Source organism: Ursus maritimus, unplaced genomic scaffold, assembly GCF_017311325.1.
Source record: "Ursus maritimus isolate PB19 unplaced genomic scaffold, ASM1731132v1 scaffold_7, whole genome shotgun sequence".
Lineage (NCBI taxonomy): Eukaryota > Metazoa > Chordata > Mammalia > Carnivora > Ursidae > Ursus > Ursus maritimus.
In genome coordinates, this window is record NW_024426885.1 from 64,991,261 (window position 1) to 65,017,578 (window position 26,318).

The window sequence follows — 26,318 nt, forward strand, 5'->3', positions numbered from 1 at the left end:
GCCCGGAAAGCTCCTTCTAACAGCACAAGGAAGGCCATGAAGGGCTGTAAGCCTTGGAGGAACATGACCTTATTTGTGTTTTACAGATCACATTGAAAGAGGCAGGCAAGAGTAGAAAGATGAGCTTGGATGGCACTGCAATTGTCAAGCAAGAGATCATGGGAACATGGAGAAAGGTAAGGATGGTAGAGATAAAGAAAAACGAAGCAAATCAATGTATGCTGAGAGTGGAACAGCCAAGACTACTGATTGACTTGATTGGGGAGGAGTGATGGAAGGGGAGCTAGCAAGTTATTAATCAGCTTTCTGGTTGGCTGGTGCCATCACTGAGACTGGAAGTAAGAAAGAGACCAAATGAGACTAAGAACATAAAAGTTTCAGTTAGGCTACATTTTTAAAGTCCATGAGCCACTGAAGTGGATTTCCAGCCAAGTGGAAATATCAGGCTAAGGTGATAAGAACTAGTGATCAGAAGGAAAAAAATTTAATCGGAAATATAAATTTGGAATTAGATGGTATTTAAGATTATGGAATCTGAGGCTCTCACCTATGAAGGACATAAAGAAGAAACAAAGGTCCTTCCAATCTAGGTGTGAAACTAACCTTAAGAATTTACAAAGTAGAATGTAAGTGGGAGGTAGGGGAAAGGGGGAATGGGTCTTGTTTCCTGGTCATGGAGTTTCACTTTGGGAAGATGAAAAAGTTCCAAACATGGATGGTGATGATGGTTGTAAAACAGTGTGAATATACTTAATGCCCCTTAAAAGTGGCTAAAATGAAGAATCTTATCTATTACTTTAATTAAAAAAAACAAACAAAAAACTAAACCTTGAGAAATTCCAACGTTTAGACATTGGGTAGAAGAGGAGATGCTGAAAACATCAGAGAGGGAATGGACGTCCAGAATGGTGGTAGATGACCATGAGGTCATAGAAAACAAAGGAAAAACTCCCCGCTAATCCCCATAGAGGAGTTCCTCAAGGAAAAAAGAAAAGAACTGAAAGCTACTAAGAAATCAAGTCAGATGAAAACTTCAAAGTATCACTCGGATTTTTAAAACACCAGGATCATGGGTAACCCTGACACAACCATGTAAGTGGAAGGGTGAGCACAACAGTTGGCATGAGTTGAGAAGTAGAATATGATTAGACAACTCCTTCAAGAAGTTTTGACTCTTAACAAGAAGCAGAAAAACAAGACCGTGGCTGGAGAGGAATATGACGTGTCAAGGGAAGTATAACAGTTACAGAGCCTACACCAATGTCCACTTTCTCCCAATTAGAACCCTAATTTTTAGCTGGGACATGGACACCTAAAATAACTACTCTGACTTCCTTGAAGCTAGGTATGGCTAGGAAACTAAGTTCTGCCCAGGGAAATATTGGGAGATTCTAGGAAATTTCATGATTCAATGTCTTTTGTCCCTTTTTCCATTCTGCTAATTAGACTGTGGTGTCTGAAGTTCCAACTTGGATTATGAAGATAAGGGCCATATTCCAAGAGTGGGGAACTGTATAGGTAGAAGTACCTTGGTTTACTAGGTCTCTGGGGAACACTGTCACCACACCAGACCTGCATTGTTCTTTTATGAGAAGTAATCTTCCAACTTATTTAAACAACAATCATTTTGTTTTGCTTTGTTTCCACAGACAATTCTAATCTGAACTGATACAGGCAGTTTTCATTTCCCTTTAGTGTGGGAGACAGAACACAATTGTGTAGAAATGGGAATGACCCAATTAGAGAGCCTGACCCACAGCAGAGGAGGACAAAGCCCAATGTGGGAAGCATGAAAGACATGCAAACCCAGGGTGGCTAGAAAGATGAGACCCAGGAAGAGGCAGGAGGAGTTAAACCATGCAGACTTGCAAAGAGGATAAGGATTTTACTTTTTTATCCTAAGAGCAACTGGGAAACTAGGCATTTTTTAATAAGTAACATGATCTAAAGTGTATTTTTTCAAAGATGAGTGACAGTAGTTTGAAGAAAGGAATGGAGTGAGGGCCAAGAGAGATGGCAAGGAGACCAGTTAGGAAGTTGTTCTGATAATCCAGCTGAAAGATGGGGATGGCTTCAAGTAGGGTAATGATTACAGTCCTAAGGCAAAGTGAGTGAATGTGAAGAAGACAGTACTGGCAGCACTTTGTATGTGGTTATGCATGACAGATCAGGGACAGCAAGCAGTCAAGGACAACACTCAAGGTAATGGCTCAGACAACGCTGTGAATGGTGGTGTCATTCACTGAAATACGGACTTGTGGAAAAGATACGCACTTGGGTAAGCTCAATTTTTAACACTCTAATTTTTAAGTTCTTGAGATAACCAAATGTAAATAAATACCCAGCAAGTAGAAGACTTGTTCTCACCAGCTTATTCATAATAGTGAAAAACAGGAAATAGCCAGGTGACCATAAACAAGGGGGCAGATTAACTGTAGTACACAATGTAATACAACTCATTAAAGAAAGGAACAAACTACTGATAATATGCAACAATATGGATGAAATCCAAAAACATTATGCTCAGAGAAAGAAGGCTTATACCATAAAGTACATACTGTATGTTTCCATTTATATAATATTCTAGAACAAACAAAACAAATCTTTGGTGAGAAAACTCAGAAAAGTGGTTGCCACGGTAAGTGGGGGGTGGGTTTGGGAGAGGGGTAGGAGGAAACTGTTTCAAGTCATGGTAATGGTCTATATCTTCGTAAGAGTTTGGGTTACATAAATGTATATATTTGTCAAAATACATTCAATACTACCTTTACTTTATCTAAATTTAAGAATGACAAAACACTACAAATATTGAATGCTGATTGCAGGTATGCATGATGAAGAGCTGAAGTGTGCTGGTGTAGGCCTGTTAGTCTGAAATGCAGCAAAAAGAAGGACTGATGAATAAACAGGATAGATAGATAGATAGATCCATATATGATAAAGCAAATATAAAGAAGTAACTGCAAAATTTAATTAGGTATATGGTATTCCCTGCATTAGTCTTACAACTTTTTTGTATTTTTATAATAAAATGTTAGAAAAGCTTTAAGTAATCTGCATTTCTTTAAAAGCGTTAACTAAAATTTAACAATAATGATTCAAGCACACATCTTCTTCCTTTTCCTTTACATCTTCACTTTTATTGTGAATCCAGGAATGTTTACTACGGTGAGATTGGTAACCAATTAATCACAAAAAATTCTAGCATTTTAGTATCATTTGAAATCATTATCAAGAGTCCAAAATATGTACTTTGCAGAAAAACAGGTAAATAGAAATATTTTAACACATTTTAAGCAATGAAACCACGATTAATTCAGGAAAAGAAAAAACTGGGGAAAGTTTCAGCTAATATAGGGAAAATAATGGTCATTCTTAATTATGTAACATTTTAAGGGATACTGTTTTCTTATTTTCATACTTTGGTAGCTCTTTAGGACCCATTTAATAAGGGGATAACTATCACTGGCATACCAAATGTCACACTGTTACTCATTATTGTATTTTTAAATGTCTCCCTAGGAATACCGCTTATATCCTTAATTGCCACTATCAAACACAAATTTTTTACTTAAAGAAAACCCCAAGTCTTTATTAGCAAAAATTAGCAACTAAAATTATTAAAAATTATTACAGACTTAGTTGAATTTTAATAAAAATTTATCTTCAAAAAATAAGGTCAATTTGTCCTCTCCCCCCCGCCCCACAAAGAGGCTTACTGAGGGTGATTCAACCAAGGGAATATTCCAGAAACCTGAATCCTGAGGATTGAGGCAGAACTCATTGGAGGGCTGAGAGGAGCTGATGGCACACAGGAACAAGGACGTAACTTCTGAGGGCAGAGGGCAGACCTGGGTCTGGTCTGAAACTGCATAGAAGAGCTGAGTTAAAAACTAGGTGGTTGCCGAGACTGTGGAGCTAAGATTGGATGGTATAAGAGCCTGGCTGGTTTCTAGAGGCAAGAGAAGCTCTAGAATGGGGATTGTAGGTGGGTATCAGCCAAGGTCTTCCCGAGGACAGTGACCATGATGATAGAAGAGGCCATAAAAAGCAGACAGAGATAGAAGAGCACAGTGTCCATTGTGTGGCTGAACTGTACCCAAAGGTCCACCAAGTGCTGCTTCTGAGCCTTGTGTTCCTACTGGCCCTTGTTGATACAGGGCATCCATTTAACTCTGCCTCCTTGTTACGAGGCACCCTCCCCATCAACTCCACTAGCTCCTTATGCCAGGCAGTGGGTAAGAGTGAGACCCAGGTCCTTACTTCCCTTCTGGGTTGCAGGAGGGCAGCATTTCTTTGGTCTGGTACAATGTAAAAACAAGGTGGTGGCTAGGTGACGGGTACAACAGGGAGGTAATGAAAATGGTCCCCAGTAGGCTGACCTGCTTCGGCAGAGACAAACACAGGGCAAAGGAGACACTGATGTGGCGGGGTGCCAGTGGCCAGGAATAAGTCATTGATCATGAGCAGAAAGACGGTGTAATGCAGCAGAAGCTGTCTTGAATGGGGCATGATTGTCACTTTCTGCTGGCAGAAAGAAGCTGAAGGCATTGATGACAACCAGAAAGCCACTGAATCCCAGAAGGCTCATCACATTCAGGCTGGGCTACCAGCTAAGATGAAAGAGCTGAAGGTGAGAATGCAGTTCTGTCATCAAAGGGGAAACAGAAGATGTCCAGATCACTGCTGACCACTCACACTGGCTTATCTTATCTGATGCAACCTTCACAGGTGACATAAGCCATGTGACTTGTAGGTGCCTGATCCACATCCATGAACTCCTCGCTGAAGATAGCTGGAAGCCACAGGTTCTTAGTAGTCATGCTGATTTCCTGATGCCCCCATAGTCCTCTGGATTCCACCTGACGAGTGGATCATCCCAGATCATAAGTTAGCTACAGGAATGATGTCATCAGTTGAAGCTGAGCATCACCATTTCCAGGCTGGTAGACAGGGTGATGGAAATGCGGACATGAGTGGGGATAGTGTAGTTGATGTCTGGTTGGAAACTTTTCCGTTAAACACTGCTTAGAAGGTAATAGGGTTACTCCCATGCTGGTCAAAGCCTGAGTGAAACTGTCCCCTCTTCCTTGAAGCAACCAGTGGAAAATGAGGCAGAGGAGGACTCCTTCTCCATGCAGCCAACATCTTTCCATCTTCCTCTCACTCTTCTCTGGAGACTTAGTGATAATGGTGATCTTGCAGACCCACAAGCCACACCTTGAGCCCTAGCTCAAACTGCCCTTCTAAGTAAAACTTATAAACTGATTTTTCACAACCAACTACCAATTAAAAAGCTCAATATCAACTCACATTCATTTATTTATTCAGCCGATACTTAACAGAGAGTTTATGAAGTGGCAAGTACATAAGAAAAGAGTTTTCATTTAGTAGCACAAGTATTTAAATTACATATTCATATATACTGCCTGGGATATTTTATTGCTCATTTTCAGCAGATGAAGTCTTTAACATACAGTCTGGTGAATATTCTAAGTAGCTTTCCTTACTGTAAATGCTATCAGCTTGGACTTTAACTGTACTAAACTTTTTAAAATTCTTTTAAACTTCAAAAAAAAGGAATATTAATCTCTCAAGTAAACATCTAGACACTATGTCCTCTTAAGAGCCCCACTGTTAAAGTAAGGAAAAGGAAATAGCTAAATGAGCCTAAGGCTGGTGCTAAGTCCTCAGTTTTTGTTTTTGTTTTCAATTAAATTAAATTTTAATTCCAGTAAATACAGAGTATTATATGAGTTTCAGGTGTACAATATAATAATTCAACAATTCCATACACACATCACCCAGTGCTGATCACAACAAAAGCACTCCTTAATCTCCATCACCTATTTCACCCATCCCCCCACAGACCTCCCCTGCGGTAACCACCAGTTTGTTCTCTATAGTTAAGAGTCTGCTTCTTGGTTTGTCTTTTTTTTTTTTTCTTTGCTCATTTGTTTTGTTTCTTAAATTCCACATATGTGTGAAATCATAGTCTATGTCTTTCTCTGAATGACTTATTTCACTTAGCATTATACTCTCTAGCTCCATTCATATCCTTGCAAATGGCAAGATTTCATTCTTTTTTATGGCTGAATAATATTCTGTGTGTGTGTGTGTGTGTGTGTGTGTGTGTGTGTGCCTGTGCACACTACATCTTCACTATTCATTCATCTATCAATGGACCCAGCTACTTCCATGATTTGGCTATTGTAAATAATGCTGCTATAAATACAGGGGTGCATGTATCCCTCTGAATACTAAGTCCTCAGTTTTTAAATTCTTCACTAGCCTGATCAGCAAAAATACTGAACTAGGTACACTCACAAGTTTTACAGAGGGAAGAGAAATCTTGTTTTATAAGTTTTTTGGGTTTGGTTTGCACACTGTTACTGACCTAAAGCAGAATGCTTTCCATAAATGTGGTAAACAAACACCAAACTCCATGTCATCAAAAAAACCAAGTCTTCCCAAATAAGAGAATGTTAACTTACTTCATCCATCTAAAATGATGCAATCCTTGGAATTTATGTTTGTTAAAACGGCAAAGGAAGCAGTGTAAAGCTCAAATGTGACTAGTGGGATCAGGCTGTTGTGCTCAGGAAAAATTTTGAGTTTTTCAACCAGGGTCAAACACAAAGGTGAGATTCAGAACACTGTAAATTTATCTGGAAAAAAACTTGAGTGGAAAGTGTACGTCTTAAACTTCATTGGTATTTCTCTTTTTTTTATAAGGTCATTCAGTGAGGATCAAAGCTCACGTGAGAACAACTCACAAAAGAAAGGGCAAGGAAAAATCTTCAAAATCCCTTTTGTATAAATTGGTATATCTGACTCAAGGCAATAATGCACTGACCGAAATCAGAACATCTAAAGATGATGGAAAACTTCCATTTTTTTCAAGCTAAAATGATTCAGGGAATCTTCCAAAACAAGTTTTACTTCCAGCCTGCATCCCGTGCATTTTGTTAAAAAGTGGAAGACTATAAAATATTCTGTTCTGTGTTTATTGCCAAATTTATTTATTATGTTCACCAAAAAAAAGTAATTTATAGTAAGCCAAGATGAAACAAACATTTCTTGAGCACCTGGTATACATCAGCACTTCATAAACACACATATACATGACCTCCACTTCCTCCATACAACCTTATATACACACATGATCCCGTCTGACACTTGAAAAGCAAGTTTGAAGAGACTGAAGAAGTTGCTTAGGATGACACAGCTGAGTCAGGAGTGGCCTTCAGTCCTGGCTCAGCAAGTAACTAGCTATATGTTCTTACGAGTATGAATCACCTCTCTGACACTCCATTCCCTCATATGCAAAATAAAAAGACTCAATTGAACATTTTAGTTACATTAAAAGGTGCTTTTGATCTTTTAGAGACTGATGAGGGATGGACAGACGTCTGACTTTCCCTCCACCTCTACCCGGTCTTCCTTGCCTTTATCCAGTTTCACTGTTCCTCACCCATTCCATAAGAAGGTAGGGAATGGACCTGCTCTCCTCCTGCCTGAAAAAAGAGTACTTAAAAGTTTTGTTTTAGATACTTGATAACACATCTGATTTTTAAAGGAGAAAAATCTTGAACAGAGAAGTGAAAAGTACTTCCTAAAATCAGAGTATTAGAGACTTTCCCTTTATGCTATATTTTTTCATAATTACAGTGAATAAATGAGAACTGACTTCATAAAATTCCCTCAAACCCCTGATATCTTTGTTAAAAAAAAAACTAAATTATTACTGCGGTCTCAAGTTTGGTAAAGAAGCATCACAATAGCCAGTAAGAAACTGTGTATCTAGACAAATTTAAAAGTCGTTCTTAACAAATTAGCTTTTTTTAAACTGAAGTACAGTTGACACACAATGTTACATTAGTTTCAGGTATGTGACACAGTGATTCCACAAATACAGTGATTCCATAAGTCTGTACCTTTATGCTGTGCTCAGCACAAGCGTAGCTACCATCTGTCACCATACAACCCTATTACAATAATACCACTTTACAAATTAGCTTTTAAAGGACTAGAAGGGCAAAGAGAATAAGTAATTTTTTCTGTATCTTGTTTATAATCCACAGAGGTACAAAACTCATAGCAATTAATTAGAAAATAAAATTCTAGTTTGGTAAACTAATAATGTGTGCCTTCCTTGAAACTGACAAGCTGAACTGAATTGAGAATTTTTCATCTGCCCGAATCATGAAACTCTCTTATCTAGTTCATTATTGAAAAGTCAGAAAAAGTCATCACTTCCAATATATTTGTCAAAGGAATTTAAACATTAAATAGACAAAATGGGTTAAATAGGAACAAACGGCTGAGATATTTTTACTGTCTTACCTAAAATTCCTTGCAGGGAAGAACTCAAGAGAAAAACAGGGAAAACTCATCACATATTTAACAGAGGAAGATGATGATATTAACATTTGAATGCCTACTATGTGACAGGACAAGGAGGTTTTACATAGATTGTTTTGTTTAATCATGGTCTTTTTTTAAATCCAGTATGGTTAATATACAATGTTATATTAGTTTCAAGTATACAATAATCACAGTCTAATTTAGTCCTAAAAAAGGGAAGCATCACCATCCCATTCAACAGGTGAAGACAGAGGCTTAAACACTAGATAATTTGTGGGGCACCTGGGTGGGGCACCAGTTGGTTGAGCGGCTGACTCTTGGTTTCAGCTCAGGTCGTGATCTTGGGATCAGGGGATCGAGACCGTGTTAGGGCACCACGCTTAGCGGGAGCCTGCTTGAGATTCTCTCTCTCCCCCTCCCCCTCTGCCCCTACCCCAGCTCATGAACTCTCTCTACAATAAATAAATAAACCTTTAAAAAAAAATTGGTAATTTGCCTAAGGTCACATAGCTAATTAATGCTGATATACTTAGAGCTCATATATATTTGAATATATACTTAAATGAAAAGTCTAAGATCTTTATACAACCTCCTCTGACCTATTCTGGGTTTGGTCAGGGATTCAAAAACTAAAAAGTCACATTCAGCAACCTATTAAAATTCTAGTTTTGGCGGAAAAGAAAAAAACACATGATTATGATACAATAGCTACACCAGAAGTATGAGAAGATAGCATGTGTAAGTTGCACTTCTAGAAGCAGGGTAAACTGGATATTCAGATAAAGCCACTTAAGTAGAAAACATCTTAAAATGCTGAGTAAAATATAAAATGTATTTTTCAAAGAAAGAAAATTCCTTAGATCAGAAATGAGAGGAAGTGAAGGCTGGAGTCAGCATTTGCCACAGAAATGTCTACTGCCTGGTGGCCTATAGCCTGAATTTTAACAAACCATGTTCAGTGAACAGAAAATAAAGTTCACAACAGAAACACACAAAGCCCTAAGGCTGAAATAAAAATTCCCCATTAGTGATCAACACTGTCTGGCTTTGCCCTGTGGAATGAGGAAAAAGGAAAGTCTCCTGAGAATTCCTAAACATAAGTCTGTATTTATGTACTCTTGGTGACAGAACTAAAAAGTTTAAAACAATTTGAAAGTAGTTTTCAAACAAGTTTCATGGATAAAATTCCAATGAACATGAGCTTATAATCAAAAACCACTACAGGGGAAAAGCCATGAGTAGTGTGTCAGTAGAAACAAGAAGTGGCAGAAAAAGACCACCAAAACAATGCAGATATTACAATATGATATAGAACATTTATGCTTAAAGATATAGAAGAGTTTATCACAACCATGTAGAAGGAACAAGATATTATCAAAATTCGACATGCAGATTCTAAAAACAGTTATGAGAGAGACAGGAACACTGAGAAAGGCCCTTTCCTGAAGCTCAGGCATACAAGCCCGGACTAAAAACTGAGGCTGCAGGAGAAGGGAGGGTACCAATCCACCTTCCACCCTCCCCCCTTCCCAAGAACCTTGCCCCAGGTAACAAGCAGTAGTGGCCCACTGCTGGGGAAGAGGCAAGAACCTAGAGAGAGCCCTGGGCCCGAGGTGTGCAGTGTGGAATAAATATCTGGCATAGATTAGGAATACTACAAAAACTCTCCTGCACTCCAGACCTCCTACTAAGCTCAAGGTAACGATAGTTCAACACTGGAGAAGTTTGAAGTTTGTGCTAGACTCACTGTAACTATAGCAACAACAAAATTCAAATCTAGCTCAACTACTGACAATATTGACACAATTGCCTATGTTAACAGCCTGAAGGAGATAGGTGACCATTTATGGGTATTAATATTATTTACCTTAGTCTCCACTGTTCTTTAGCATACAATACCTTATATTCAGTTAAAAAATTACTAAACACAAAAAGGAAAAATTATGCCAGTGTTAACAGATAATATGGTCAACAGGGCCAGACTCAAACATGGTCCAGATACTGTAAATATTACACGGGACATTTAAAATAGTTATAAATATGATAAGGATCTAATTGAAAAAAATGGTCAATGTGTGCTTTTGGAGGGGAGGGGTATTTACCTGAGAGATGAAACTATGTAAAGAAGTCAAATAAAAATGCCTTAAATGTAGAACAAAGTCATACACTCGGAAGAAATATTTACGAATCATATATCCAATAAAGGACCTGTATCCAAATTCTTACTACTCAATAAACAACCCAAAATGTTTAGCAAAATTTTGAATACTTAACAAAAGACACCATATGAATGGCCAAAAGGCACATAAAGTGCTTAACATCAGTCTTCAAAAATATGTACATAAATCCACAAGGAAAAACTGCTACATATTCACTAGACTGGCTAACCTTGAAAAGACAGAAATTACCAAGTGCTGGAATGGCTGTAAACAATCGCAATTCTCACACATCACCAGTGGGAATCCAAAATTATAGAGCCACTTTCCAATAAAGTGAAACACTTCCTATAGGAGCGAGCCATTCCATTCCACAGCCTTTACTCAAGAGAAATGAAAATATTTGTCCACAGACCGATATGTGGATTTTATATGTGGATTTTACAGCACATTCATTTATAACAGCCATAAACTGTAACAATTCAAATGCCCATCCACTGGTGAATGAACAACAAGAAATACTAGTCTATCTACACAATAGACCACGACTCAGAACCAAAGCAATAAACTACTGATACACTCAAGAACCTAGATGATCTCAAAAGATTTAGTCTAAGTTAAAAAAGACACAAAAGACTAAACGCTGTGTGATTCTACTCATATGACAGTCTGAAAACCTGCAGGGAGAGAAACATATCAATGGTTGTCAGGTACTGGAAGTTGAGGGGAAGGAAACTGCTCTTTTAATAAAAACTTAGCAATTTGAGTTGTCAAAACCAATACAAATGACACTATCGTTCACTTATGTATTCAACAAATATTTACGGAGTGCTTAACAATGTAGCAGGCACTATTATAGACAATGTACAAAAACAAGTTTCTTTTAGTTGCACAAGTATGAATTTTCAGAAAAGTGACGGGAACAAATGCAGCAAAAACTCATTTAATGCAAGTTTTCTACATGCTGACTGAATGTTGTCAGAACACAATACTTTTTCCATCTTCTTACCAGACTGTTACACAATATCCTATATTTTCTCACGATAGTTTATTACATTTTAGGGTGAACCATATGAATCTGCAATGGAATCAACAAAATAGTTCTTTCCTGTGTTCCCACAGACAAGAACTCAGAAGCAAGCTGTGAAAGTAATCAGGGGTAATGTCACACCTTTTCATTGTAATGCAAAATAATGGCTGAGTTTCTAGTCAAAATACCTGGTATTTTGGGTGTGTGCGTGTGTGTGTTCTGTTTTGTTTTGTTTTTTACTATTTAAGAACTTTCCCAACATCCGGACTGAAATATGTTATTCATCTTGTAAATAGAGATGATTGCTATGGAGACTTAACTGACGTCTGGATTCAAATTTCTAACGTAAGAACTAAAGGACAACAAAATTATTCCCATTTTTAGTTAAAAGTCTTTTATTTAACTGCCTTATCATTAGTGGAAAACATGAAAATCCTCTTAAAAGGTTTAGTTCCTTCAGGCATTTTAAAATCGAATATTCCTATGAAAAATAAATATACTTTCCAGAATCAAAAATCAAAATGAAATATCCTTTTGTTCAAGAATCAATTTTATATAGTATAATTCATGCAGATAATTTTAGAAAAAATATCTTTTTTGTATTTTAACACTATCTTAATTTTTTTTATAAGCCATTGGGACATTTATATCTTTCTGGTAGGATATTTCCATGGCCTTCAGAAGGGCTAATAATTAATTCCATAGTCACTAAACTTTTCTTCAGATATACTATATGACAGCTGTCACTCAACATCAATATACACATGAGATGATGGAGCTACAGGACCATATGTGACTTGCAAAGGACCTCATTATAACCATGAACAGAAATTCAGAATGTTAGAGATGCAACTTTTTATCCTTCGTTCATAAACAACTGTTTAGAATTCCAAAATATGAAAGTTCTCAAAGTATATTTCTCTATTTTTTTCCAAATTCCATTCTAATTTTTATGTTTTTGCTTTCTTGAGTTCATCTTCCAAAATTCTAACAAATCAAAGTTATGAAATTTAATCTTTGGCTAAGTGAATAATACTACAAAGTCTCATATTTAAAAATCCAAATTATATCAGATTTTAAATCTGTATAAATTCAAGAACACTTAATCTAATTTTTTAAGCAAGTGAAATTTTACTTAAAGTACTCAGTAACCCTCCAACTGACTTCAGATATTTTCCACTCTGTAAGAGATTATCTAAGGTAAACTTCTGCCATATAACCTTTGCATAATGAGTTTGTGCCAACGAATGAGCAAAACCTGCACATGACATACACAGGTAATTCTACACCTTATTTTAATCGCTTAAACCTAAACATTGTTGATAATAGCAACCAACTTAACAATCGTCAGAGAATGAAAAACAGATGAAAACTCTTAGATCATCATGAATCACACAGCAATGGAATTCAGCTTTAGACCACTCTTAGGATTCTTCTAACTATAATGGGGTTTGGGCTTTGGTATTTATAATCTAGGCCAGTGGCTCCAGACCATTCCTCCTTTCAGATTTCCTGAAGGGGGTGTGGCTGGGGTAGGGGGTGCCTGAGCTCTTTTAAGATGCCATTTCTAAACTCCAGGGAGAAGGAACAGGGAACCTCTTGATATCAATGCTTCTGAATTTAGTGAAGAAGCAGAGAGAAGCATGAGAGATTTCAGAAGCGAAAGAAAAATCCAAGTTCAACATGTGAACCATTTTAATATCATGAATTTGAAGAAAAGAATCTCCTCCTTAAAAAACCTGACAGAACCAGGTTGCTACCAATATGCCAGATCACGTCATTTAAATTTTTTTTAATTTTATTTATTTATGTGAGAAAGAGGCACAGGTGAGCATGAGCCAGTTGGGGGAGGGGCAGAGGGAGAGACTCTTCAAGCAGACTCCCCGCTGAGTATTTGGCCTGATGTGGGACTTGATCTCAAGACCCATAAGATTATGGCCTGAGTTAAAACTAAGAGTCAGACGCTTAACTAACTGACCCACCCAGGCACCCCCCCAGATCATGTCATTTAGGAAACCCTGTCCTATTACCATTAAGGAAATTTAAAACACTAAAATAAAAATCCAGCTATCAATACCCCACTACAGTCTCAGGACTAAAAAATTTACCTCTATTCCATGTATGGGAAAAATGGACAAATCATAAAAAGAGAAGCTGATAATAAAGATACATTTTTCTTAAATCTCAAATTTTATGAGGAAAAACTATATGGTTTGAAATATTTAAAAAGACAAGGCATGTAACATGTTGCATTCAGTGATCTTCAACTTGGCATCACATTAAATCACCAGGGAGGACCTTTTCTCTTTCCCTTCCCTTCTCCTTCTTGGCATGCAGGGGCTAAAGATCAAGGAAGTGAGACCATGATGGGGGCGGGGTGCCACACAGAGGCATCTGAGGCAGCATGTCTGGCAGCTAAGGAAAGGGGTTGAGTGGGGGGAGCACAAAGTTGGCCAAGGAAGGATTCCTGAGTAACTGGAATACTGGTTACCTTTAAGCAGAATTTAATTGGGCACAAAAGTAATATACTGAAGAAAATGGGAGCTAGCTTTCTCAATTTCTGGAAAAGAGGTGAAGACCAGAAAAAGCACTGGAGGTACGGGGTTAGAATTTGAATGAACTGAATAAACATATTTTCCTAAAGTTATACAGACATGGGTATAGAAATAGTCACAGATATACATATGTGTATTATGTATACATACATACATTTCCTAGTTCTGTCTGCTGAGAGGGCTTACTAGCAATGACAGCACTGAGACCCAGATCGTGACTCTAGTTACCACCATCTACTCAAAAGAACGAAGGGCAGGGAAGTACAAGATAAACCTGGAACATCTTGTCCCAGAAAGTAGGGAAATGCTCAAAGAATAATAGGAATGTGTCAAAAGCAAACAAATAAAAACAGGAGTCAACTTGGAAGGACTCAAATTTGGTCCAATTTGAGTATCAAAATAATGAGATTATCAAATTACAATCCATTGAATAAAGGGGGAATTCATAAATCCATATTGATATAAGTAAATGAATAAATAAATTGATAAATAGGAAAGAAAGCTCTTATAGAATATCAACTAATAGATGTGAATGGAATAATGAAAATAATTACTATTCAGCAAATATTACAGCAGTCTTAAAAGAAGAAGAAGAAGAAGAAGAAGAAGCAGCCACCGCCGCCGCCACCGCCATCAATGAACGCTAGGACTTGTAGGTGGAGATTTGATGAAGAACACAATACTGGCATAATACGGGAACATCTCACAAAATACTAAATACAAAGGGGATAAGGGTAATAACGGAGACAGTGTTTACCAACTTGAGCAGATGATCATATTTAATATTACCAGTGGTGAAACAGATTGACACACTATGTTTCCTGATGTGATACACTGAAAACAGCATGGCACCATTCCTGCCCAGAACACAGAGCCTGAGTCTGGTCATGAGAAAACACTGGATGGACCCAATCGAGGGTTGTACAGAATGAAAGGCGTTTCGCAGACATGAGAAACAGGGAAAAGACTGAGGAATGGGTTCTAGACTGAAGAAGACAGACGGACATGACAACTAAATTCAACACATATTCTTGTATATGGTTCTGGACTAGGAAGGGGAAAAAGAGACACTACTGGGGGCATTTGGTGAAATTAGAATGGGATATGTGGATTACATCATGGTTTTGTGTAATGCTGATTTCCTGACAATAACAATTTTCCACACCTTCCCATCCTCTCTGACTGCTGTCTCTGGTAACAGTACCAACTTCATTTAGGGGTGATGGAGCATCATGTGAGAAAAAAGACTACACAGATTAACAGAAAAGGGAGAAAGTTCAGTAAAATATTAATAATTGGGAATCTGGGTCATAGGAGTGTGAGAACGTCTTTGCAACATTTTGGGAAGTCCAAAAGTATTTTAAAATAGAAACTTATTGATAAATAATCATTGGGGAGAGTTTGCTAGAAATCCCAACACCTGGACTACATCAATTAAATCTCTGTGGGGTGGAAATAAGAGGTCAGTGTTTAATGCACCTAGGAGAATCCATCAAATTTGCACTCTACAATACACAGTAGTTGCTCGATAAACTACCACTAAAACTATTTAACATAACTTCACATGTCTCTTTGCAGAATATAACTCTTCATATTGAAACATTTTTAAGAAGGCAATCTTGAATAACTGTGACCTGTCTTAAGTTGCAAAGATCAACCACAAGTGATGAGGTGATGATACTGTTACCAGAGACAGCACTAAAGAGATTGTAAGTAAAATACTAATAATGATGCAAGTCTTTAATCTCTCAAATGCCTATTAGTACCACAAAACAATTACTGAATCTGACCTCAAACAAGGATATAAATTATTACAAACATTTGCCCACAGAATCCTCAGAAATTATAAATAATATTTCAATTTAAATAGGAAACAAAATGAGCAAATATAATTGACTTGTGCCAAATGGGTTTTTAAGTGGCTCTTTAAAACTTAAATTTTAGTTTGTTTTCACTAAAAAATAAAATTCTATAAAACAAGCTGGACCTTATTAAAACTGTCTCTATGTTCAGAGAATATTCTCTTTGTTCAAGATTTTATACCTCTTCTAGTTTTTTTTTTTCTCCTTTTGCAAGTGGCTGAAAATTCATTTCTGCAACAATAAACAGTTGTAAACAGTTAAAAGGTTCCCCAGTGGGGGACCAGTTGAATAACTTAAACTGCATCCATACAAAGTAATAACATGTAATATGCAGCAGGAAGAAAAAACAAGGGTAATGTTTGTATTCAATTGGAATAGATTCCCCGCTATATTGGTAAAGTTAACAACAAAGCAAGTTGCAAACCTAGAATGTGGGGAAGGGAAGAGAGACTGAAGATTTATACATTTTGAATTCGGAATCTTGTAAACATAGTAACTAAGCAAAAATTTAAATTAACATACACACAACAATTTCACAGCTCTTCCTCAACTTACAATGGCGTTACAACCCAACAAACCTGTTGTGAGTTGAAAATATCCTAAGTTGAAAATGCCTTTGATACACATAACCTACCAAAACCATAGCTCAACCTCAGCCTACCTTGAACGTGCTTGGAACACATACATTAGCCTGCAGTTGGCCAAAATCATCTAACACAAAGCCTATTTCATAATAAAATATTGAACATCTCATGTAATTCATCGAATACTGTACTGAAAGTGAAATAGAATGGTTGCATGGGGACAGAATGGTTGCAAGTGTATCAGTTGTTTACCCTCGTGACTGCGTGGCTGTCTGGGAGCTGCAGTTCCCTGTACTGCCCAGAATCACAAGCGAGTACTGTGCCACACATCACCAGCCCAGGGAAAAGATCCAAATTCAGAATCTGAAGTACGGTTTCTACTGAATGAGTATCACTTTTGCACCACTGTAAAGGCAAAAACTCATAGGTCAAACCATTGTAAGTCAGGGACCGTCTGAACACGAGAAACCTTATTACGCTAAGGTAACTTCAGCGGCTCCAAACTACTCCCACTCTTCTCCAAAATCACTGTGTATACTAAGTAGGTGCCCTTACATCACAGGAATGGTCACTCATTCAATGACACTGAGTCCTACCGTGACACAAAAACTACCACCTACAAAAAATGCAAAAGAGCAATCCCTACCTTTATCTGGATACAGCACCTCTATGATAATACACTGCAGGGCTGCATGGAAATGAGAACTCCAAGGAGGGACAGATAGCGCATGACACAGAGCACATGAAGGATCGCTTCTAGCTCCCAGGGATTAGGGGTGATTTTCTGAAAAAGATGGCATTTAAGTTGGCCCTTCAAAAATAACACATCAGGGGCGCCTGGGTGGCTCAGTCGTTAAGCGTCTGCTTTCGGCTCAGGGCGTGATCCCAGAGTCCCGAGATCGAGCCCCACATCAGGCTCCTCTGCTGGGAACCTGCTTCTTCCTCTCCCACTCCCCCTGCTTGTGTTCCCTCTCTCGCTGGCTGTCTCTATCTCTGTCGAATAAATAAATAAAATCTTAAAAAAAAAAATAACACATCAATGGGCAAGAGTTGGAACAGAAGAACATTCAAGATGGATGGAATGACATGACTAAGTGCATTCAGAGAACAGCTAGCAACCCATTTGGCACCAGCACGTGGTTAGTAGAAAGATGCTGAGAGAGAAAAAGGTTGGAAACTGAGACTAGTGCAAAAAGCAGAGGTACTTAAATTATCAGGCAAATCCCAGGTCCTGGTCAGTGCCTAGCTCATAATAGATGTTCAATAAATATTTAACATTGTAAGTCATGGAGACATTGTCAGGACTGTAAATCATCTGCATCCCCAGATGCAGCTAACCTTCTACAGTTTGCTGAAGGCTGGAAGTAGTCTTGGCAGTGGTGAAGATGTCATTTATTTTAATTCTTTCAGCTGCTTATGAAAATGAAGAAATTAATTAGAGTTGTTCTCAGATCAAGGAACTTAAGGAATAAAAATTCTGGAAGACCAAACTTAGAACCTCTGTGATTTAAACAATGATGTTATCTTACTGAGGTCAAAATCTGTGCATGCCAAGCACATACTTGTTGGAGCAAGCAAGAGCAATGACACTTGATAAAGGATACACAGTACCCGATTCAAACAGACCTGTGGACTGAACAGACGGCCGACGAAGACTAGACCCTGTCAGTTTCCCACACTGGACTATTTTGAGTTTAAACATTGCATACTTTGAAGAAATGCTAACCTACATTTTCAAGGGGAAAAACACGCCACACTTCTGAAGAGAAGTTTGAAGCTTCTGAAAGGAGCTTTAAATTTCTGCTACTGTCTTTGGTGTGCAGAGTCTTAGTGTGAGTGTAATTTATTGAGTATTTATCCCACCAGCAGGGCTCAGTTTCAAAAAGAACTGAAAACAAACCAGACCCATGAAGATGATGCAATATCCCTGGAATTTTGGAGACAACTCCATGAATCCTAAAACTATTTCTGGCTACTTGGCCAAACTCAGGGCAGTGTTTGTGTCTGCCCATCTCAGTGAAAATGCATTCTCTTTTGTGAAATATGGCAGCTGCCATCGGCAGGACAAAACATCAAGATTCACTCACCTTGACTAAACGTACTCCACATTTTAGAGAATAACTTGTCTTTTAAATACAATATTCTCACTCGCCTTATTAAAAGTAATCAGTGATTAGGTCTAAAGGCAATAATTATGTACTACTGTGTGACTGTGTATATTAATCTGTTTTCTGCACGTCTCTTGTATTAGTGGTTAAAATCTTTACTGGCATGGCCAAAATGTTCTAGTACACGCAACAGGCTATCAAGGAAACTTCTGCTTGGCCTCCATGTGTACAAATTTCAAATTATGAAGATATCGACTAACAGCAAACATTCATTTGAGAAAAGGTAGGAAAGAACACTAAGCTCCACCTATGCTTATTTTCTTTTACGACACATACAGAATGTTTAAAATTTCTGTGATCACATGAATAAGAAAAAACAAACTACATCCTGCCAGACAGTATCAATATTAAACATCCTTCCCCAGAAATCATGAAACAAAAATGTTTAACAAGGTAACACTCTAAGATCCCTTCCAACTTTAAAATGTTACAACTCTATAATTTTTTTTAAAAAATTAATTCCAAAGTAAAGTAACAAGGCATTAAATGGGTACTGCCGTAAAATGCCAAGTCAAAACAATAAACCTTTATTGAATACCTGTGTGTGCATATCAAACTCACCAAAAACGTGACTAGTTAGTCTAGTTAAGTAGAGGTAGTAACCTTCCCGGTAAGCATTATAACCACGCAAGCATGCATGTGTGTGCATACACCGTTACCTTCATTTGCTTTACTATACACTCCAGTTTATGAGAAAAACACCTTATTCTGGGTCTGGAGGTCCAAACATTATGCCATGTGACAGCAGAGAGGGTCTGTGGATTAATAAGTTAACTGAGCTACCAATAAAGGCCTCAAAACTCAGGAGTCTCAAATTTCCATTTATACAAGTACTGATGATGGTCTCTTTTCAAAGTTCTGATTTAACTGCATTTGAAAAATCACAAAACGTTAGAGTTGGCAGAATTGTTATGTTCATTTAATCTAATTCCTTCATTGACTAGATGAGATGACCAATTTATAAAAGGGAAAAAGGCTTCTCAAAGTAACACAGCCAATTAATGGTTCCCTTGCTTCTCTGTACAAACACTCCTCATTCCTTCTTTCTTTTCTGAACTGTTAAGTGTGAATTTTAAATATGCTTTTTGTCCCAGTTCATTACTGAATTTGGAATGCCCCTCTGGGTAGTTCCTTACAACTTAATATCAGCTGATTCTACTGAGTAATTAGCATGACCTTTCAATGATCTTAATCTTGTTATCCCGAGAAAAATTCATTCTTATTTTAGTCATCCCACCCTGCCAAACCTAGAACAAGATTGCAAGGTGTGCAGAAAAGCTATGGTCCTGCTCTTCCACTATAAATTGGGAACCATAACTTATTTTCAATCATAACCACTATTTAAGGCAGTAGATTTTTTTCAAAGGCTAAAGCTTTAAACACATGTTATATTTACTTGGCAAAAGCACTCTGGATGCAAGTACTTTACCATGAGGACTGGAGGTTTATTAAAAAGCACATAGGAAACAAAAGCATGAAATGAAAAAATTGAGAGAATCCCAGAAGGAATACTAGGAAAAGAGAATAATAAAGCCAATGGGAAGACTGGAACACAGAATTGCGTACGTCAGGAGTTGAACCGTCACTATGTTAGGCTGCAAATTCGATCCCTGCCTTCCTCAAGCAAGGAGAAAAACCACATCTGTACAGGATTCACAGTGTCCATAAGCTAAAAAGTAAGCCAGTTTTTCAGGGGGGAAGCACAGAGGCTGCTGGTTATAAGATCTGCAGGCAATTTCCCCAGTGGTTCCTCATAAAAGTTCAGTCTGTGATGGGCTGGAAGCCTCCACAATACTAGCTTGTGCTGGGACCTTTCTGCTCACAGTCTCTCCCAATACAGGCTGATGGCCTAGTGCCAAATAAAAAGACAGACAACCCATCTCACCAGGCTGCGGAAGTACGTGCAAGGAAGGCCAAAATCTCCCTTGGAGAAGAATCTAGCTTCATTCCAACTCCCAGAAAAATGGTTGATTAAGGTCACAAAGCTTAGAGCCTGGTGACAATCATTTTAGTCTGGAAAGTTTTCAAGGTAGGCATTCCTCATCACCTACAGAAGTCACTTGTACATTGAGGGTGGGGTGAAGAGGGAGCACAATAATTTTTTGGTCTGTAGAAAGCATAATTCAACAAATTCTAACAGAAGTTTTGCCATTAATATTTGTACTTCTTATAAATTTTCAAGGACTAACTGCAGTTGGTTTCATCTTTTCCTGCTAAGACATCTTTTCATCCTGACTTATTTTTTTATTTTTAACAAAAGGAGCTCCAGATTGACTATAAAAGCTCATTAAAGAGGCTGAGTTTTATTGAAAAAAAAAGGTCTAAACCAAGGAGGAATGAAAAAAATATGATATGCTATAAGTTAACAGAGTAATAAATAAATCTGAATTAGCAAAATAAGCCATTTCAATAAAACCTGCTCTGGGCTAATAACACAAAATAGCTTGCGGTCTGAAATCAGAAACCAACAGCCCCACTCTGACAGAGTAGAGTATAAGAAGAGTGCAACCAAAGTTCCATGGATGACAGGCATGACCAATGGAAGACAAACTCATCCTGGCTGGACTGCAACTCACATAGTCCAAACAGCTGAAGCCTGATACAACCAGCCCACAATGGAATCACTGTTCAGTGGAGATAGTAACATGAACCCCACCATCACTATCTTTAACTGTGCTCTCCGGAATCCCTCTTCCTCATCTCTTATCATGAAGGTCAGAGTAGATAAAGATTTGGTCACTTTCAGTATTAGAAACTCACTCCAGTGCAGTGTAACATTCCACTCTGACAATCAATTCAGAGTTAATCGCACTCTCCATGACCAGCTAGATTTATAGCTCAGGAAACTCAGGAAGGCATGGGAGAAGGGGGAGAAAGGAGAGAGGGACAAAGGGAGAAGGTACGCTGGGAAGGGGGAACTGTTCTTTCCTCCCTTCAAACCTCTTCTGAGCTCCAGATCATCTATATAGTAGGTGGTAACTAGCATTTTTTTAATGAAACAGAAAACAGAAAAAAAAAATCAGGTTGTATTACATGTGTTACCTCACTAAACTTTTTTCACTTATTTATTTTTAGGTAGATGTGTAGTGGGTCAGGATGTAATGTGCATCTACTTCTTATGCTGGTTGCAGTCAAAAAAACTGAAAATCATTTCCTTTGATCCCAGGTGGTGGGACAATACAATATGGTGGTTATAACATGGTCTTGGGAGCCGGACCATGTGGATCCAAATTCCCAGTACTAAATTTCTCCATGCCCTAGCTTCCTGTGTACGTAAAATGAGAACAATAATAGAACCTATATCATGGGGTTGTTTGGAGGATTAGATGAGTTAACACATAAAAGTCTTATCGGTTACGCCAGTGGAAATCAGCTATTTGGGGGGAAGAAGGAAGGGAAGAAAAAGCAAATGCCTCCTTACTTATCTGAGGGCATCAGCAATCCTCTCTCCACTACTTTCTAGTGCTTCTCTGACTACCACTAACTGGCTACTGACACCCTCTACAGGAAAGCTCTGCAAGTAGCTCTCCGCTGGAAAGTCTGTATGAGTTTTCGAGAGGCATCCATGAGGGTTCCCACTGAACACTTCCCTGACATGAGATAAACAACATCCTCATGTCTCCTGACACCAGCAGAATACCAAATGGTCTCCAGACGCTAGGCTCTACTCACCTAGTAGTCAGGCTTCATGTGTGGGTTACTGGAGAGACAGCTCAAGCCCAGCTACCTCCAGTGATATCTACCTGGCTCACACTAAATGATGGGAGTTGTCTTGTCCAATCTCACACAGGCACTGGGGCACATCAGCAAGACTGTTGCTTAAGCAGCTATGCAACCAGGTAATAAAACACTGGTCTCCTCTCTTGAAGTGTGCCCACTCTTTGGGAGATTTCCTTGGGAAGTCCCTTCTCCCAAGAGAAAATCTCCTAACCTCTTAAAAGGACCACCTCATTTCCCACCAGCTCAACCTCCCTAAGGATATTCCACCTCTTTCTTCCCACTCCAGCCTTATTAGGGAGGGGGTTTGCAGGGAAGAGGAGTGGTTTGTAGTGGTGGCTATGGGTATCAGAGCAGTTTCTGCCATCTGTTAATAAATGTGAAGAAGTATGCAGACTCGATGTTGGCAGTTTATCCAAAGCTCTCTTCAAAATGCCAGGGCCATAAATAAGCCCTTCAATCTGCATCCTAGTTACCAATTATGGGGTAACAGGAAAAGGTCCTACCCAAATCCTGTGTAGGGGAACTACCAAGAAAAAGAAGAAAAGCAGAAAGGAGAGAGCGAAGCAAGTGATCAGAAGTGATCATAATTAGGAGAGACAAGGAGAACCAGGTAGCCCTATGCTCAGACCATGGAAAGGATTTATGATATTGGACAGGAATTCTGTAACTCAGTGCTCTGGCAGTTAAAGATACAGGGTGTGTGTGTGTGTGTGTGTGTGTGTGTGTGTGTCAGAGAGAGAGAGAGAGAGAGAGACTGAACATTGAAATCACAGGACATCTCTACAGTAATAACCAAAGTCATGGCAGAGTGGCCAGCACACAAGAGTACTGTACACGCCAGAGAATAAAATTCTGTACGATAAATGCCTTTTAGAGCTTGGATTCAAAGGCTTCTCTGGCAAAGGGCAGGAGAAAATGGCATTTACAATGGGTGAGCACATGAAAAAGTTGAAGGATTAGTACAATGTTGGGACACTGACTTCGTGTGCACTGTGATGATATGAGAGCCCAGCTCAGAGGAGGACAGTTGTTGGGAGTATTTTTATATATTGTGGGCATCTAAAACTGCCAAGTACAACAAGCTCTTAAAGCAGATGACTTCAACCATACTCTAATGTAGGAGAGGGTCTCAGTCCTAAGTGCCAGTACTGCCCTTAGAGATGGCCTAGTGGCTTACTGAAAGGGCAAGGTAGTTTTTCATTTTTTTTATGCAGTTAAGTGTGTCATGTTTACTTCTGAAAACTATTTCAAATTAAAATAAGGCATGAAAACACTAGATCAAGTAAAAAAAAAAAGAAAGTATGTCTTAAAGCTGGAAAAAAAAATGTTGTGATTTCTGGAAAATAGGTTGTTGAATGCAGTATATCCTCTGAACACTTTACAACACTTAGAAAATCAGTCAATCATAGCACTGCTTGTCAGCTTTTCTCTGTATTTCTAGTCAAAGCTAAACACCAAAAGGACCTGGAAAACTTTAGCTAGTCTCATGCTTGCAGAGCTATGCTATTCTCCCATGATTTTACACACACACACACACACACACACACACACACACACACACACACGCACGCGCGTTTTGGGGGTTTTTTTTGAGAAAGCTCTTCTTGAATCTCTTATGTACATGTCCTTGTAATGGTGACGATAGTCCTTCTTACCCCATCAACAAGACAAAAAAGAAGTTATGAGTAGCCAAAGAAGGTTTTGTGACTTGGAAAAGTCTTATCTTTCAAAGTGCTGACAAGCCAAAAGACACAGATTACTATAAAGATGATAGTTTTTCAGGAGTGTGGAAAATCATCTTGGGATTTTCACTCCTTCAGTCTTTGATACTATAACCACTATGATTCATTCTTCTGGATTCCAGATAACTAGTATGTTATAGTATATTAAAATACTCCTTAAAGCCATGAATTATCCCTAATTTCTTTCAAATTTTTGAATTAAGCTAAAGGCCAAGGATTTGATTCTCTAAAGCAGCAAAGAGATTTTGACATTCATGTTATTTCCTAAAACAATGTAATTTCAGTGCTTTATTAATGGGATTTCTTTCAGTAAAAATTTGACATCCTCTCTTTTCAATGGTCAGTACAGGCAAATACTCAGTGTCTAATGCTACTTTTCTAATAAAACATTTTCATATTTTTATTGGGAAAATGTTTAAGTGATTCCATGATCACCAAATAGAATGTTGTAAATCTTTATTTATGAACAAGAAATGTTGATGGCTAGCTAGAAAAAGCAGAATACAGACTAGTTTACAAAGTAAATGACAAAGCTATATATAGGTATATCTTTCATAGGAAGAGAATTAGAGAGATACTTCTAAAATGTGTACACTATCACTGAAGAGGAATCTGACTGTTCTTTATTTTCTTCTCTGTACTTTTTTTTCCAATGACTGCATACCATTTTTACTTAAAAAAAAAAAAGAAGCTATTTTTCCAAATAGAATACAAACTTATAAAAAGAAACATTTTCTGTTGTATTTAAAACTAACAATGTAAACTCCCTAAAACAGATAGTAGTTAGTATTAATTCAGGAGCTGGCAAGAAAGACCATGTCTCCCAAATGTAGCACTATCTGTTGTATTTGTCACAAGAGATTACTCATGGCCTAAGGTAACATTGTTTCTTCCATTATTTCTACTGTGAGTTTCCTAAAAGGTTCTGTGCAAGAAACACACAAATACCATGCCAGCCCCAATCAAAATGTTCCAGATACAGAAGGCTAAAGAAAAAGGGTTATTAGCAATGAGAGTTTATACATGCAGAAGGAAATCCATCGTTGAAATAATCACCACAGCCTCATTTATATGTAATGATATTCAAACAGATAATGTAGGNNNNCTACACGACCCTAAGCCTATCTGGAAGGACGTATGGTATTAGTACCTCACTAGGAAACATGGTAAAGCTAATTCTGTTAGAGAATTTGAGCCTAAATAATAGGTAATTGACTCCTATTATAGATCAAGATAAGCTTCGTATCTCACATTCTTATTATTACCCCAACTCCGCATGTTTATTCCACCTGGGAAAGCTGAAAATTATTATTTATCAGCATTTTGCCCTTAGTATGATTGACACATTTAAAAGGTGCTGTCTTTTAAACTTTTAGACTTCCTAATTAGTCTGCATTTCTCATCTAATAGTAAATGGCACAGTACTGTTCTTACGAAAACTTGGCCTCGAGAGGCAGCGCAAAACAAAAGAAAACAAAGATAAGTAAATGAACAGACCTATGGTTAAACAATTATTTTTAAAAAAATCTTTGTCCATCTCATCACTATTCCAGGGGAAAATGTATTTCTTCAGTTTCACTGGCATAGATCCAAATTCATCTAGAAAAGTTATTCAAGCAAAGGACTGAGTGTAACTGAGTGTTTGAAAATTTTGTACGTGTGCCAGGAGAAAGAGAAAGATACAAAAAGCCAGCATATACTCAGCAGNAAAATCCAGTAATCGGAAAGGAAAGCACCAAATGAAAAGGCAAGTGCTCCTGGCAAGATGGAGTTATTTTCTTTATATAGTTTCCATTCACCTTTGAGTCAGTTCAAATGACCTGGCCCTGGGTCTTGGACAGTGTGCCCTCACTTAAAGTCAGTCAACTGGCCTCCTGGGGGAGAAAATTTAACTTCACTATGGCCTCAGGATGCCAATGGGATTGCTGGCACAATTCTGTATTCCAGGTTCAAATAGTGATAGAGTTTACTACATTTTGAGCCAGGATCACAAAATTTAAATTGAGAAACCAGCCAGGTTGGACACTTGGGTAATGTCCTTTGTGTTTGTTGAAGCCTGCCTAGCAACTACAAACAATTTCTGAAAGCACGTTCACCCTGGAAAAATAAATAACTGCCAAACTGCCAATATGGT

At 38.0% G+C, this 26,318-nt stretch overlaps 1 protein-coding gene and 1 pseudogene across 3 annotated transcripts in view; both read right to left on the reverse strand.

Moving 5' to 3' along the window:
• The window catches only part of BICC1 (BicC family RNA binding protein 1), a 268,534-nt gene that overhangs the window by 125,099 nt on the left and 117,117 nt on the right, over window positions 1–26,318 (reverse strand). The window lies entirely within an intron of this gene.
• Window positions 3,825–4,591, reverse strand: LOC121101207 (annotated as a pseudogene).